Source organism: Cupressus sempervirens, chromosome 10 (genome assembly GCF_028749045.1).
Source record: "Cupressus sempervirens isolate cs-2001-9-10 chromosome 10, ASM2874904v1, whole genome shotgun sequence".
Taxonomy (NCBI): Eukaryota; Viridiplantae; Streptophyta; class Pinopsida; order Cupressales; family Cupressaceae; genus Cupressus; species Cupressus sempervirens.
In genome coordinates, this window is record NC_143127.1 from 965,298,854 (window position 1) to 965,316,148 (window position 17,295).

Genomic DNA, 17,295 nt, shown 5'->3' on the forward strand with positions numbered 1-17,295 from the left:
TATTATTACGTTATTTTATTTATGGTTTTTGAGTTTTTATGATAGTTTTATTGATATTCCTCTCACAATTTAATGTTCAGGATAAGGGTAAAGCACCACCAGTAAGTACTAAGCCACTAGCTATGCCTTTTGATGAGGTTATTGTTGAAACTCCCAATGTAACAAAAATGTTGAAGAGAAAAATTTTAAAAAAAAATTTAGAAATAATGAAAATTTTGGATGAGGAAAATATGGAATTCGAGGAGATGATGAAGAGGCTATCAGATTTAAGAGCGCAAGCTCGTCGTTATGAAGTAAGCAGTAATGAATCTTTAGTTATAACAAAAGTTCAATAAAGATTTATATTTTATAATCTTTTATGTTGTGAAGTAAAATATGTAATATGTGCAAAAATACTTTATTGATGCAATTTTTTTAAAGAGTTGTAAGAAACTTTAACTACTAAATTCTTGTTATACAGGATTTTTTGGTAACTGATCCACAACCTAAATGACAACATGGTGAGGTTGGTAGTAGCAGAGCTCCAATTGCTACTAGTAAAATAATCTTGTAGTTGACAAGTAAGAAGGAAAATTTTATTTCAAACATTCAAAACTTCTTAAATCTTACTTTTATTATTTCAGAATGTCTTTGCTAACAATGTATTGTTCAAGTCATCCAGTGCAGGAGACTCCTACGAGGTTGACGGACGCTTGTACGAGATTGCTGATTGCAATGTTGGCAACAAGGGGATGACCATCTGGTAAATTTTTGTTTTTCTATATTTGGTTTTGTGTTAATTATGAGTTGATAATTTGTACTTTAATCTTGGGTGCATCGCATAGTGTATTATTTTTTTTGTGGTAGGATGCACCATCTGGTATATCACCAGATGCGGATAAAAGTGCATGTATTGGTGATAATTCACCGTCATTTCTTAGAGCTACCCATGTTTCTAGCACGAGAGCTATGTAGACATGATTGTTGATTGACAATAATGAATCAATGCCTTTGAAATGTCCCAAGATTCAAAGTACTTTAAATAATTATATTTTATATTGTAATAAGGATTTTCTTGCAAGAAGTAAACATGATAGGAAGTGGTGAATGCAAGGGCTTTTGATGTTGAGTGATGCCTCATGACCTTCTTTAGTATGTCATATTGTGCAAGTTGTTTAATTATTCTGAAATTCCTTTTTATTAGGGGTTTGGTAGGATCATCTGAATTATCAATGACCTTTTGTCTATACTAGTAATTCTCTAGTTTAGTAATTTGGTACATTGCAATTTCATGCTTTATATAGAAGATACTAATCAAATTTTCTACAGAGAACCAAAAGTGGGAGTCTTCTTTCATATTCAATGTTCAGTTTTCAATGATTTTCGATTGTTTCTCTTTGCCCATTTTAAACATGTTTACATATCAGCAATTGATGACTTTAACTAATGCCAAAATTGTCTCCCTTGAGACTTTGAATCTCTACTTTGGATGGTGAATATATAGGAGTGATTGACTATGTGCAAGTTCCAAATTCAAGAAAAGAGACAGACTAGCAATAAATTTACAAATCTATATGCACTTACATTTGTCACTCACACAAATTCAAAGGTAGAATTATCCCCTTGAGGACAAGATCTAATCATAGTAATAAAAGATCTGAGCTCAAGATAGAATATCCTAGTGGTGTGACAAGGCTGTGAAAACTACCCCCCTTTTAGGTGTACACCTACTACTTGTTGGACTACTAAATTCCATTTAGATTATTAAAGTAGGTCATTTTTTGTTATGTGATATCAAAGAAAATATAAAAGTAGCATGCAAGATTGATAAACTCCATTCTCATTATTTCCTGTTAGGGTTTTAGAGTGCTCACTTTCAGCTTCACTGTCTATTTTAACAATATTTGTTTTCCATAATATCCCACGTATGATCAGTGACAACATCAATTAAGAATGACAAAAAAGAAGGTCATGGAAAGTTATATGTATTATGAACTATATTTTTTTTCAAGGTATACTGATTAATATAGTCACAGTACATTTTTTAGTTTCAGAACATCAACAATAGAACCCTGGTAGAGTTTGACTGGTTTTAGACATTTTAAATTTTTTTCCAAACTTCTTTTTTGGTCAATTTTGGTCAAGTTGATCCTCCAACCTTGAAATAGATCACTAAAAAGATGAAAGGTATCTCATTTTATGTATTTGTTATTCATTATGAAAAGTATTCTTTGCATGATTCATTTTAATGGTTCTTACTATTAATTATCCCATGACATTTTTTGCAGGAAATGATACATTTTATAGGAGGCTTTATGACCTCATGCTACGAAGATTCGGGCCCACCATTCATAAAAGGTGGAACATCATAACTAAACTAATTTTATTGCACTATTTTTTGTCATATCATTAATTGGTGCAACATTTTTCCTTTCATTCGGGTCTTTTCTTATACTAGCTATATCTAACAATTTTGTGTTTTTTCTTAAAAGGTGGAACTACCGAGATCAAAAATTAAAAGATGACCTCATCAAATATATAGAGCATGAGTTTGGTAGTAATATATTTGATCATAAGAAATTGTTACAAAAAGCTTCTAGACATCTTGAGGTTGTGAGGGACTCATATAGAAAGAGTCTCATCCTAAACCTGAAGTACGAGCATCCTCCCTTTGTTTCAGTGAGGGATTGGAATAAGTTCATTTTGGATGTGAAGGAGAAAGGGGAACGTCCAAAAGAAAGTACACCAAAAAATCCGAAAAGGTATGCAATAGTATTAACTACTAGTACATTAATGAGCAAATTTAGGGTTCAACTTCAGTATCAAGAATTTCAATTAGCTCAATTTAATCTATCTATTGATGAAAGGTATGTAATTCATATGTTGACACAATTGCTTTCACCCTATTATGAATGCTCTCTAAAATTTGGGCATCTAATACACTATGGTGGTTGATTGCACATAGAATGCCCGTATACAACAGTATATATCTCAATCTGGGCATAAATCCTACATAAGATATAAATAGTGTGCTTATAACTTCACATATAGCTATATTATGTCTTGAAAATATAGTAATGCTCAAATACATGTACCATAGTTGTATGTGTTAGCAGTATAGGTGAGAAATGATATTCAGTTAGTGTAATGACAAGTACAATTTTTTTGAAAAAATTTGCAAGAATTTTACTAATGGTCACTCTCCTAAAAGTAATCAGCATCATGTTCAATGCCAGAAACACAAGTTAATAACAACTGAGCACCCTCTTGACAGTATGGTGTAGTTAAGTTATAGGATGCTAAACTGGCATTGTACCTATATGTGTCTAAGATGTATTTTGTTCGGCTACACTGGTACCTGATATCTAATAAGATGCATACTATCTGATTGATGGTCTACCAATCATATAGTTATGTGCAACAAAGATAAATAATGGGTGAGAGTTAATATTGAATTCGTGAAGTTTCCATAGTCCTTATGATTTCAAGATTTTTTTCACTTTTGTATTAGACCATCTAGATTTTTTGTTGCCTATGTTTTGGATCAAATTCTATGATTCATCATCAGGGCAGATGGCAAGAGAAGAACTAACATTGTTTGTAATCCATAGGGTGGCAAAAAGGCTATTAGAAAATAATTGATTATGATTTTGGCATGAATGTTTTGGTTCACTTTTTTTGACCTATCAGATTCATTATCAAGACAAGAAATGATATGTAGATGGTAGTTGTTAATTTTCTATTTATATGTTTGTTTAGTTTAGTTTACGTTCTCATAAACCATACTATAAAAACCCTTTGATGAATATTCCTTAATTTAGTCAAACTATGTTTTACTTCCCAACCTCTTAGCCCAATTATTTCCTGGACAAATTTACCACATACAAACATTTGGATGTGGCACTAGCATCTCGCAAAAAATCTACAACTGGGTTGAATGCTGAAACATTCCACTTTCAAGTGTTTTGGTAGTGTAACACCTCTATCAACCCTCCCAGGCATCACAGATGAATCTAGACTTGCTATATTGATGGTAAAACCTCTATTTTTTTGTTATTCAATCATTGATTGAGACTCTTTGAAGCTCCTTCACAACTGCTCTAGCATTTATCTCCATTGTTGCTCCTCTCCCACATGCATCAGCATATCAAAATTCTTATTGCCACATCAAGATTATTGTTGATGTTTTGAGATTGCCCTTTCTTTCTTGTAGCATTTCTGTGAAGGCAACTCTGTCCTTGGAAACTTGGTCTTCCTCTTCTGGAGGATTAGTAATTTTCACATTTGAAGCTTTCTTAGGTGATAATACCTTGCCTTTTATTTGGTATCTCCATCTATCTTCATTGTCCATGGAGGTGGGAACACCAAAGTGGTGATTTGACTACGACAAGATCCTATTCAATCATCACAACATTTCTCTTTGGTCTTTGGTGTGCAGATCTTGGAGGGATCTCTCATTGGGAAAACAACCACAATCCTCTTCGATTTTGGGTGATTTCTTTCCCTCATTTCCTTTGTGTCATTTGCTTCCCTTTTAGCATTTAATAATCTGTTATTGCACCCTGACACTTTCTATCCTCAGAAACCATGTAGAATACATATGGATCTTGCGATAGTCCTCATCTGTACCATGTTGCATTGACATCTAGGACAAAGAGTTTTATTGACTGCCCAAAAAGTCTCTGTGATCCATATATTCAGTTTATAAAGACCTTGCAAATTAATTCTTCTTTGTGCTCACAATACAAACAAAAACCTCCAAGACTTCCTAAATTAAACCACAATCTTATAATTAATTGAAATATGATGATTTTGTTTCTGAGTGTATTGTAGGAGTTTGAGCTCTCAAAAGATACTTATCCTTTGTAGTGGTTCACTTCCCACAATCTACAAGTCATGCAATTGCAAGAGATTGGATTAGTTTTTTAAATTTGTTTATTATAGATTGTTCTAAAAATTATCCCCTATACGTCACGAACTCCATGGATAAATAGCATGATTACACATGTCACTAGAAATGAATGTCATGAGAAAGGACAGAAAAATTGAAAGAATTGAGACTAGCTCATCAATGTGGCTGATATCTTTAACTTGAAAACTACTAGCATACCTAGATTTCCCTATAAATTTAATCTTGAATTGTCCACAATATACATTTCTTGTATTATATATCCCAACTCGTATAGTCAGTGAAAAACAAATATTGTTTCATCTAATGTCTTCCACCATACTTTGACAGTCTTGTGCTCCCACTTATTGAAATATGTGCATTGCTCCCTGCAAGCTCAACATGATGACATGAGAAAATATTTGAATTTGTTATTTTAAAATTTTGAATCTATTGTGAATAATGGGTAATTAAAGATCAATTTAAAAGGCATATATGTGATGTTGTTTAGTTTTAAAAGCTATTTTATAATTAAAGGTATGATGCTATAATTTCTTCCCTTTTTTCATGTTTTTGGTGGACATGCTACTTTATGCCAAAACCTTCATACCGATATATAATAATCCACTAATAAGTACTGATCTTTATATCTATATTATCTAACATATTTCAAACTTTTCATAGGTTGCAAGACACATCAAAGGCAACAAATGCGAGGTTGGAAAAGGGTGGGCAGCACAGGCTTGGCTTTGGGGGATATTCAAAAATCAAAGCACGCATTGTAAGTAGCAGTAAATGAATTGCAAAGAAAAATTATTTATAAAATGAAAATAATTTTGTTAATTAATAAAAAAATTTAGGGCACTAATTTTAATCTGGAGGCTACAGAAGAACACAAAAAAATTGCCTTCAAGCAAGGCTATGCAGCGATGGCTGAACACCTACAACAAGCTTCCATTGTCCCAACCAAACAATCTCTTGCATCATATGCACAAGTAAATATGCCAAAAAATAAATTAGAAATTGAATACTTGAGTAACAATTTATTTGATAATAATGTGCATGACATTGCAATGTAGCTTGTTAATCGTGACATAGATCATATGCAGCATCATGAAGCCCCTGATGTGCATTGTACTATCGATGGAGGTGCTCATTTTTTATTTCAAACTAATTATGTAATTATTAATACAATTTAACATCTTTAATTGAACTTGGTATAACCTTTTTGTGTTGAGGATATAGAATCATGTCGTGTTGAACAAGTGCCGGAGGATGTTCAGACTAATCAGCAGGTAGATCATGTTGTACATTTAGGTAAAGAAAATCTATGTTTTTTTCTTTTAAATTAATTTTTTGATTTATAGTTCTTTTACTTAAATAAAAAACTCATAATTCACTAATATAAAATGGTCTGAATTTAACTCATGAAATACTTGTTATTGCAGTGGACCCCCCTTTGGTGTAGCAACCTCATGATGTTCTTAAACAGATGAGGAGGAGACATGCGTTAGAACTAGTAGAGGAGGGGGATGACGAGGACATTGATATTCCTCTTAGAAATTTTATGAAAAAAAGAAATGGCAAGAAAGAAAAAAAGAAATGATTATTCATGAATGACTTACTCTTGAATATTGTTAATGAATATTGTGTTAATGAATATTGTTAATGAATATTATTCATTAATGTTGGGTGTTAATAAATATTGTGTTAATGAATTATTCATGAATGACTTACTCTTGAATGTTGCGTGTTAATGAATTATTCATGAATGTTGTGTGTTTATGAATTTTATGTGTTAATGAATGTTATCATGTGATTATAATGATTGAATGTTATATTTCAAAAATGGATGAATGAATGAATGTTATTAAATGTTAATGGGGAATTTAGAGTGATGTTAGGGGGGAGGGGGGGGCAGGGGCCAAATGAGCTTCCACCTTCATGTGGTTGGCCCTATTTAGTAGAGAATATTTAACTATTCTCGAAACAAAGTGAAGCTCAAACTTTAAAGATAAGCTTATAGTTAATAGTGACAACCAATTAGCAAGTTGAAATGAAGTTCTTCCTTACAGGTACCTTTTTAGTTTTTAAAACATGATGTCATGTTTTAATATTGTATAGTTTTTTTCTTAAGTTAAAGTATTCTTTTACTATAAAAACATAATTTATGACCATTTTAGTAACTATTCTAACATCACTTTAGGACAAATCCTATTTTGGCAAAGATGACGATAAGTGGTGCTGTCTATTCCTTGGGAGATTGGATTGCATAGGTCTGTATCTCAAAGTCATTTGCATGTGGTAGAAATGCATACTTACAACCATTTCATTCTACATTTAAAAACATTGATGATAATATTGCTTGTTTTAATTTATATTTTTATCTATAGTCATTATAAACATTGCAACCTTAGTTAGCTTTTATAGGCTATGAATAACATAGTTGAATACTACAATAATTTTGTGGTTAGACAATGATAGCAATTCTTCTAAGCCAAAATATGAGACAACTATGTTTCATCTTAAGATGGTAGTGGTGTTATTCATGTATGATTCCTTTCTTTAATGGTGATTTGGATGTTTTACTAGTTCTAAATATGTTGCTATAGTGCCCATTCAACCTTGTTTGTGTATACTGATTTTTTGTAGTGCAAAGTATATAATCAACATCTTTTTGCAACTCAAATGTTTAGACAGGTTGGGAAATACTCTATCCACATGCATATTCCATAGCAGACTACCTTTGATTGTCTTCGATAACCTTGGTTTCTTGGGCTTTTTGCTCTGGTCACGATCCTTCAAATTTTTTGGTTATAAAAATATCTTGTGCCAAGATAAGTATTGCAAATCTGAAGGTAGTTTGACAATAACTCATAGCTACCTCTTGTATTGGACACACCTAGCTATCTCATTTCTAACCTATCAAAAATATGATATGGTTGTAAGAAGTCTATAAGTTATAGTTGGAAAGCATACACTTTGATAATCATTACTTATTCCCTTGCTTGAATCTTCAAAAGTGACAAAATACTATAAATTTTAAGTAGGTCAACTGTCAAACACATAATTAGTAAATGGGCAAAGGGAAACCATTTCAATTGAGAAAATGCAAGCATGATACAAAATATTTGAGAAGATGGAAAAGAAGTAGGCAAAGCCAAAATTTTATCGACAAAGGATTTCTATAGATGGGATATTAAGGATTAGACTGGAGACACCAAGAGGTGTAAGAGGAAACACATACATGATTGATTGGTTCTTGGAGGAGTATATGCCTAGTCGAAGCTACAGAAAACATCAAATTACTATTTTGTATTGCTTAAGGAAATATTTTATCTTAAAGTTCAAGATTTAATTATTCAATACCATCGTAGAGATCTTTGCATAGAAGAGCTAGATCTCAGTAGTCTAGCTTACTTCATAGTATCAACAACATCATATGGAGTTTTTTTTACCTAGTTGTATTTTTTATTATATTGTTTTCAATGAGCTCTTTCTATTTGAGTACATTTTGATTTACCATTCAAAATTCTTTGAGATATTGGGAAGGCTTTCATGCGCATCACGACTTTAGTATTTCAAGACTCATCAAGCTGGTGGCTTTCCTACAATGCGTCATTTAGAATATTGATATAAATGAAATATTTTACTTCTAGCCATTGTTTTTTAATAGGATCAGTTGATTTTGATTTTAACTAAATAAATAACCATCTCTAGTAGTTTTGGTCTAAAGCATGCTAATGGTTGTTTCTTTTCTGTGCTATATTTTTAGTTTAGAAATGCTTGTTGGTCCTGATGGTGAGCTTCCTGATAAGCTAGGTAACTTGGAACCATGTTTGCTAGAGCATGTTAGCAATGAGATAATGGACCAGGATCCCAATGTTTGGTGGGATGATATTAGTAAATTTAATATGGCTAAATGAATTGATGATAATATTATTCATGTTTATTTCTATGTACCCATTAACATTAATATTTATTTTTCCAAAATTATACTGAAGCTAGGCTAGAGCATGCCAAAAAGTGATGGAAATGGTCATATGGCCTCTATTGCGACCTGACATCTTTCAAGGCTGTCACTCTCTAGGCAAAGGGCTCCTCTTATTTGGCCCTCCTGTAAGTCAATCTAATTTATTCTTTGTTCTTTATATGTTGGAAATTCATTTTTGTTTACAATAAAGTACATTTAATTTGCTCTTAGGGTACTGGGAAAATGATGATTGGAAAATCTATTGCAAGAGAAGCCAAAGCTACTTTCTTTTATATTTCTGCCGGTTCATTGACGAGTAAGTGGGTAAGTTCCTAATAAAATCATGCTTTCAAGTTCTTTTATTGTTTTGATTCTTGAATGCAGAAAGCCTTGTATAATTTTTTTTTTAGGGAAGCACTTGTGCTTAACAGAAGTCTTACATAATAAAGATAACATAAAAAAATATAACAAATGGTTTCTGTTTGTGAGAAATTAGACACATATAAGGATTGCATGTGCAGGTGCAATTTCTAAAGCATATACCATGGTTGTTTCTAAGGTCCAATAACTATTTTGTCCCCTCTCTTTACCTACTACCCTCATTAAATGAGGAATTGAACCATTTATTTTGTCAAAGAGATTTTATTTTTCATTATTCAGGTAGGTACGTATTGCACCCCACCAATCTAGTCTAAGGCTTGATTACTAGATTCTATCAAGCTTATCTAGCTCATGCAGAACAAAGGATAGGTTTGTAGATTAGAACATATGATTCTGGGTACTTCCCACATATATCAAATTAGGTTTTGGATTGTAGTCAGAAGAACAAAATTCTACCCAACATATCTCTTAGTGATGAATTCCTTGAACCTAAATATGCAAATGGATTTGTAAAGAAGCCTAATGTATTATATTTAGTTTTTGGATTTGATTGTGTGAATTTTTTATCATCAATGTTTTGGATCACACTATGTGATCCATCATCAGGATATTCGTGCAAATGAAGAGAGGATTTTTTCACCTCTCTTCATTTTCATGAATATCCTGATGATGGATCACGTAGTGTGATCTAAAATGTTGATGATAAAAAATTCACACAATCAAATCCAGAAACTAAATATAATATTTATGGATTGTGGAAATCTGATAGCTCTAAGCCTAATGTAGTCTGAGTAACCTCTCTAGGTTTTGGATACTATGAAAGAATCAAAGACTTGTGTTGGGAACACCCTACCATAGATGGGCAGATTGTGAGTGCCTTTCAGCCTAGTCATGAAGAATGGTAGCACACTGAAAATCAATCTCATAGTATGAAGGCATGGGTAGAAATGTATCTTCTTTCTCTTTGTGATGTACTTATAATAAGCCCATGGTCCACATTTGGATATGTAGCTCAAGGTTTTGTAGGCATAAAACCTTTGATTATGTTTAAGCCTAAAAATGACACTATTCTAGATCCACCATGTCATAAAGTCATGTCAATGGAGCCTTGCTTTCATGCACCTCCATTTTATGGTTGTCAAGCAAAGAAAGGTATAGATACTGGAAAAGTCTTTCCATATGTATGACATTGTGATGATTTTCCTTGGGGTCTCAAAGTGGTAGAAAATGATGAATTGTAGGTGTTTCTACTTTTGGGATTTGAATGATTTATTGTAGAGATCATTCATAGAGATATGCATATTTAATTTATAATGCTACAGTGAAGCTTTCTGTACTTTGTTATGTTGCATGCATAAACATGTTTAGAAGGGAAAGAATAAGATGTTTGTATGCAGAACACTCTACTGTAGATAGGCTACTCGTGAGGATCTTTCAGCCTAGCCATGAAGATTGGTTGCAATCTAAAAATCATAAACCAATAATATTTGTAATTTGGCTTCTCTATCGTCTATACCAATGTTCATTTTTCTCATAGAATTCTATATATATTTCCTAGCTATGAATTTACAATATTTGTATGTCAATATGCTAAAGCTAGAAGTCTTATGGCACTTTTGAATTTTTTGTTGGTTCTTCCTTGAATGACAAGATTATTTCTTGTTTTGTGTAATCTAACTTTCCACAGTCCAGCCAAAAAGAATTGCATTGCATATTTTCTTAACTAGACACACATGTTTATAAATAGAATTTTCAACATTAGATGCACTGGAGAGCGTTGTTCCTAAATGAAATCTCTTATATGTCCAGCTAATAAAATCTTTTAGCTTGTATTATAGTAGCTGAAGCTTTCTTTGTTCAATCTTTTACTTAGCACCTCCACCATACCAAAATCTCAACCAAGCTTCTCACACTGATCACAACACCTTGTATCACCTTATCATGGTCTATCTATCATGATCCACTCCAAAAAATCCATCTTTCATCATTCTTCACTATAATCCTTCTTTCCTAATTTTATTCTTCCCTGTAGGAACCAAAATTTAGATGTGTTGTGCCAATTATTGCAAAGGATTTACTCTCATAGGAGCCTTTTAAATTGCACAAAATTTGAGTTGTAAATCATAATTGCTCGGTGGAGACTCAGGATATCATGCACATTTCTTCCTCCTTCCCATTGTTTTGTATGAAATAAATCATGTGATGAATGAAACAATGGTGTGGAGGTAGAAATGTGCATGATACCCTAACTCTCATGCACTGAGAAATTACACTTTAGAATCAAATTTTGTGCACTTTAGAAGGCTCCTATGAGAGAAAAGCTTTCACAATAATTGGGACAACTCTTCAAAATTTCTACATATCTTGGTCTCAATTTCGATGCAAACATCTTCACTTTGATGTCAATTGTATGGCATCAACGTAGAAAAGTAAAGGGTTTTGGTCACAATTTCGATGCCAAATTGGTCGCATTTGATGTCGATTGTATGACACCAGCGTAGAAAAGTAAGGGGTTTTGGTCACAATTTTGATACCAAATTGGTGTGGGTTTACATCAAAATTTTGACCAGCGGCACCCGCAAATAAGAAAATAACAGTTCCGATTGGACTAAGGAAATCAATGAAATTCACGTCGGTAAGTCCACCTTTATGAAGTCAAAATTTTGACACAAAATGTGTGTGTCAAAAAACCAACCAAAAAAGATCGACAACAAGCTTAGTCACCTTATCGACCTACTCTAGTCAAAATTTTGACCTTTTTCGCATCAAAATTTAGGCCTAAATTTACTAGTGATATCATTAGGTAACTCAACTTCATAAGAATTACCACTATCAAACTTCTTCAAGATCTTACAAGGTCCAAATTTCTTCATCTTTAGCTTACTATATGTTCCAACAGGAAATCTTCCTTTCTTTAAATGAACCATCACCTCATCACCAACTTCAAAATCATGATGCCTTCTAAACTGATCAGCATTCTCCTTATACTTTTGATTACTTTTTTCCAACCTCAACTTCACTTTGTTATGTAAAGATTCCATAAAATTAGCAAATTCTTCTCCTGTAGCACATCTCTTTTCTTTAGCAGCAACATTTCTCAAACCTGATACTCCTCTAGGCTTCATTCCAGTAACAATCTCAGAAGGTATCTTTCCTGTACTCTTATTTACATAATTATTATATGCAAATTTAGCTTATGCCAATACCATCTCCCAAGTACTTGGCTTATTCCAAACTAAACATCTTAGCAAATTACCCAAGCTTCTATTCACAACCTCTGTTTGTTTGTCTGTTTGTGGATGGAATGTAGAACTAAACTTTAATTCAGTACCCATCTTCTTCCACAAAGTCTTCCAAAAATAACTAACAAACTTACTATCTCTATCAGAAATAATGCTTCTTGGTAATCCATGCAATCTCACAATCTCTTTAAAGAAAAGTTCAGCAACATGCTTAGCATCTAATGTCTTCTTACATGGTATGAAATGAGCCATCTTAGAAAATCTATCCACTACAAAAAATATAGAATCATACCCCTTCATTGTCTTAGGTAATCCAAGAAAAAAATCCATACTAATGTCACTCCAAGGTTTCTTAGAAATAGTAATAGGTGTATACAAACTAGTATTTTGACTTTCTCCTTTTGCAATTTGACAAACTCCACAACTCTTTACAAATTTCTAAACATCCTTATACATTTGTGGCCAATAATACTTCTCTTTTAGCAAATTCCATGTCTTATCAATTCCAAAATGTCCAGCCAATCCACCACTATGCTTTTCCTTAATCATATTCGACCTCATAGAACTTCTAGGAATACACAACTGAATGTCTTTGAACAACATACCTTCTTGAATGAAATACTCATCAAAAATACTTATGTAATCTATCAGATTTGGTGCTTTGCACTCTCTCCATGCCTCAAAAAAATTAGAATCAACATCATAGAACTCTTTCATTTCATCAAAACCAAGAACTTCAACCTTCATTTTAGTCAACAAAGAATGTCTTCTACTCAATGCATCAGCAACTCTGTTAGTAACTCCACTCTTATGCTTAATAACAAATGTGAAACTCTGCAAGTACTAAACCCACTTCATATTCTCTGATTCAATTTATGTTGACTTCCCAAGTATTATAAAGCTTTATGATCAGTATACAACATAAACTCTTTAAGAATCAAATAATGTCTCCACTTCTTCAAAGCTTGAAAATAGCATAAAATTCTTGATCACACACAAAATACTTCCTTTTGGCATCATTCGACTTGTCACTAAAGAAAGCAATAGGCTTACCTTCTTGACTTAATACAACTCCTATTGTATTACCACTTGCATCACATTCAACTTGAAATACTTTGTTGAAATCAGGCAAAGCCAATATAGGTAATTCAACAACCTTTTGTTTCAAAGTCTCAAAACTCTTATTAGCTCCATGTGTCCACTTGAATTCCTTTTTATCTCCCCTCATTTTTTCAGTCATAACATTACAAACAACACTGAAATTCTTTATAAACTTTCTATAAAAACTAGCCAAACCATGAAATGATCTTACCTCACCCACATTCTTAGGTGAATTCCATTCCAAAATTGCTTTAACCTACTTAGGATCCATCTTCAATCCATTAGCTGAAATCATAAATCCCAAATACACAATCTCCTCTTGCATAAAAGAACATTTTTTCAGATTAATTAGCAACTTTTCCTCTTTCAACCTCTGCAATACTTGTCTAATATGCTCAAGATGTTCTTCCTTAGTCTTACTAAATATCAAAATATCATCCAAATAAACAATCAAAAACTTACCCAAAAATCTTTTTAGAACTTCATTCATCAACCTCATGAAAGTACTAGGTGCATTAGTCAAACCAAAAGGCATAACCAACCATTCATACAAACCATCTTTTGTCTTGAAAGTAATCTTCCATTCATCACCTTCTTTGATTCTGATATGATGATAGCCACTCTTCAAATCAATCTTGGTAAAATACTTTTCTCTACTCAAAAAATCCATTATATCATCTATCCTTAGCATAGAAAGCCTATATTTCACTGTTATCTTGTTAATAGCTTTGGAATCAATACACATTCTCCATTCTCCATTCTTTTTAGGTGCTAATACAATAGTTACAACACATGGAATCAAAATTTCTCTAATCAAACCTTTCTACAACAACTCATGCACTTGTCTATTATGTTCTTCATTCTCTATAGGTGTCAATCTATATGGTGCTTTGTTTGGGAAACTAGCTCTAGGAATCAGATCCATACAATGACTTATGCTCCTTACTAGAGATAAACCATCAGGAATATCATCAACAAAAATATCCTTATACTCATTCAATAATTCTATAATTTCTACTGGTACTTGGCTATCACTATCTACTGTCACTCGGTCATTACTAGCTTCTACTACTCAGTCATTACTACCAACACTCGGTCCTCTAGGAACTATGGCAAAATAGACTTGATTCTTCTTCCCATTAACCACGTAAATTTTTATTGTAGTGCAACTAACCTCATCTAGACTTTTAATCAAAGGCAATGATATTTTCTTCTTCCCATTTACCCAAAGAATATATTGATTCAATCTTCCATCATGCATAACATTTCTACCATATTACCAAAGTCTACCCAATAGAATATGACAACAATCCATAGGCATAATATAACAAAAAACTTCATCAAAGTAATGTCCGATCTTGAACTTCACAAGGCATTGCTCACTTACCAATATCTTATGCTCATCTTTGATCCATGAAACATGATAGGGTTTAGGATGCTTCAGCCTCTGTAACTGCAACTTTGTAACCAACTCTTCTGATGCCAAATTTGTAGAACTTCCATTTTCAATGATTACTTTGCAAAATTTTTCAGGCATCTTACATCTTGTCTTGAAAAGACTTCTCCTTAAAATAGGTTCCTCATCACTTCCCTTATTACATAAGGTTCTTCTCACCATCAAATTTTCTCCACCCTCAGGTCCACTTGGTGAACCCTCATCATCTCCTTGAATCACAACATTTTTGTTACCTTTCCCACTTTCAAAAGATCTATGCCCTTCTTTGCCACATCTGAAACAATTACCATGAAAACTACCTCTAGAATAAGAATTACATCTTCCACAGTAAGATCCAATACCTCCTCCATATGAGCTACCACCTTTCCACTCGATCTTGTCTTTGTCATCATTCTTCCATTCAGATTTTCCTTTATCCTGCACAAAACTTTCATATCTGCCACCTTCTCCATAAGATCTACCTCTACCTCTCTGGAATCTACCACCTCTACCTCTTTATCATTGTTTATGCTTCTTTGCTAAGATCTCCTCAACTTTCAAGGCATATTGATATGCTTCTTCAACACTTTCCAACTTCACAAAACTTATTTCATCTTGAATTCTAGATCTCAATCCATTTATGTACCTTGCAATTTTCTCAACATCATCATCCACATGCCTAGATCTGATGTCCAATCTATAGAATTCCTTAGTATAATCTTTCACAGTCATGTCCTTTTTTTTCAAATTTTGCATCTTTCTCAACAAGATAACTTGGTAATCAGCAAGAAGGAATTTGTTCTTTACCTTGTTCACCATCTTTGGCCAAGTTTTGATCTTCTCCTTTCCTCTCATTTGTCTATCAGTTTGCAAATGTTCCCACCATAGTGATGCATGACCTTTCAACCTAGTGACTGCAATTTTCATCTTTCTATTATTAGGAGTGTTTTCATATTCAAAGAACTTCTCCATATCTAAGATCCAATCCAACACAACATTGGTATCCAATTTTCCTTCACAACTTCTATAGCAGGCTTTGAAATTTCCTTAGACAACACTCACAATAATTTTTCCTCATCTTGATCTCCTTCAAGTTTTGGATTATGGTTTGGTGCTATTGCTTCATCATCACTTACATCATCAAGATGTGCTCCTCTCCTCTGGGCTATCTCCACAACATCTAATTTGGCTACAATTTGTCTCAACTGATCCAATATGGCAATATCAACATTTCCTCTACCATGAACCATCTTTACAAATTAGGTTCCTGCAAGATCGTAACCCTCTACAAGTTATAGGTCAAATTTGTAGATCTACCACCCTACAACCAAATCTGAATTAGGATTCTACATGATTGAATATCCACAAGGATGAACCTCAAGCTCTGATACCACTTGACACTGGGAAGGGGTAAATAACTAGGGCCAAAGGCTCACCCAGCTATCCAAACCACCCTGCCAGAGTTAACACAATGGAAGCCAACACAAAGAACAACAACCAACGGAGGAAGAAGAGTGAAATACTTTTATTGATTCATCAAAATATCTTCATACATCCCCAGCCCTAAGGTCTTCTAGGTTACAACCAAATACAAATACATTCACATTCAAAGATCCAACAACAAATTTGCACTTTCTAGTTATGCTCTACAATCCTCTTTAAAAACTTGCCTAACTCTAAGCCTAAACACTCTATATATACTTGCCAAAATGGTTTACAGATCATTCTAGAAGATTACATAAGAGGAAGGCCAACTCAACAATTATTTGGACACATCCCAAGAAAAGATCTTAACATAAATGACATGATCAAAATAAATCCAACAAGTTTGCTCGTAGAAATCATGTCCAAATGCTAACACTCAACATAAACAGGAAAAATCAGCATGTGAAGGGTCACTCAACATACACTAGGTAACTCGGCACATGAAGAGTCACTTGGCATATACTAGATAACTTGGCACATGAAGGAACACTCGGTCAACACTAGATTGTAACAGTAACTCGACACCAACTGAGTGCTATAGTAACTCGACACCAACTAAGTGCTACAGTAACTTGACATCAATTGAGTGCTATAATACATGTCTTAGAGATATGTCAGCCCAATGAAGATACCTGACCTATAGATGCAGTGATCTAATGAGAGTTTAAATTTTGGTGATTGTCACAACAATGATTCCATTTATGCTGAAACCTTGTTGTCACAGAAGTTCTTCATGTGCATCCTCATGGTGGTTGATTCTTTCTAGGGCCTCTTTGAGATTATCAAACTTGACACCCCTAATCATTCATGG

General features: G+C 33.2%; 1 pseudogene; it reads left to right on the top strand.

Moving 5' to 3' along the window:
• Positions 1-206: 206 nt before the first annotated feature.
• On the top strand, positions 207-10,462 carry LOC149537180 (galactoside 2-alpha-L-fucosyltransferase-like; annotated as a pseudogene).
• Positions 10,463-17,295: the final 6,833 nt, after the last annotated feature.